The following is a 394-nucleotide window of genomic DNA, read 5'->3' on the forward strand; positions in this document are numbered from 1 at the left end:
AGCCCAGGGGTGCCCCCCCCCATATGGCCCGGTGAGGGGGGGCTCTGTAGAGCCCTGAGTGCGGATGTTCCCCTGTATGGCCCTGTGTGGGTGGCCCTAGGAGCGAGGCACCCCCCCCATATGGCTCCATATGGGTTGCCATATGTCCTCGTGGGTGGGGGAAGAGGTTCCTGCTTTATGGTCCTATACGGCTGTACCCTATAGAGCCCGGGGTGGGGGGGTGTCTCCTCAATATGTCCTTGTGAGAGGGGAAGCTATAGAGCCCTTGGGATGGAGGTTTCCCTCCCCATACAGCCCTATGAGAGGGGCCCTATAGAGCCCCAGGGGTGAGGTTCCCCCATATAGCCCCATAAAGGCTGAGGGTAGGGGTCTACCCCCTATACAGCCCTACCAG

This window comes from Aptenodytes forsteri, unplaced genomic scaffold (genome assembly GCF_000699145.1).
Source record: "Aptenodytes forsteri isolate BGI_AS27 unplaced genomic scaffold, ASM69914v1 Scaffold634, whole genome shotgun sequence".
In the NCBI taxonomy this organism is placed as follows: Eukaryota; Metazoa; Chordata; class Aves; order Sphenisciformes; family Spheniscidae; genus Aptenodytes; species Aptenodytes forsteri.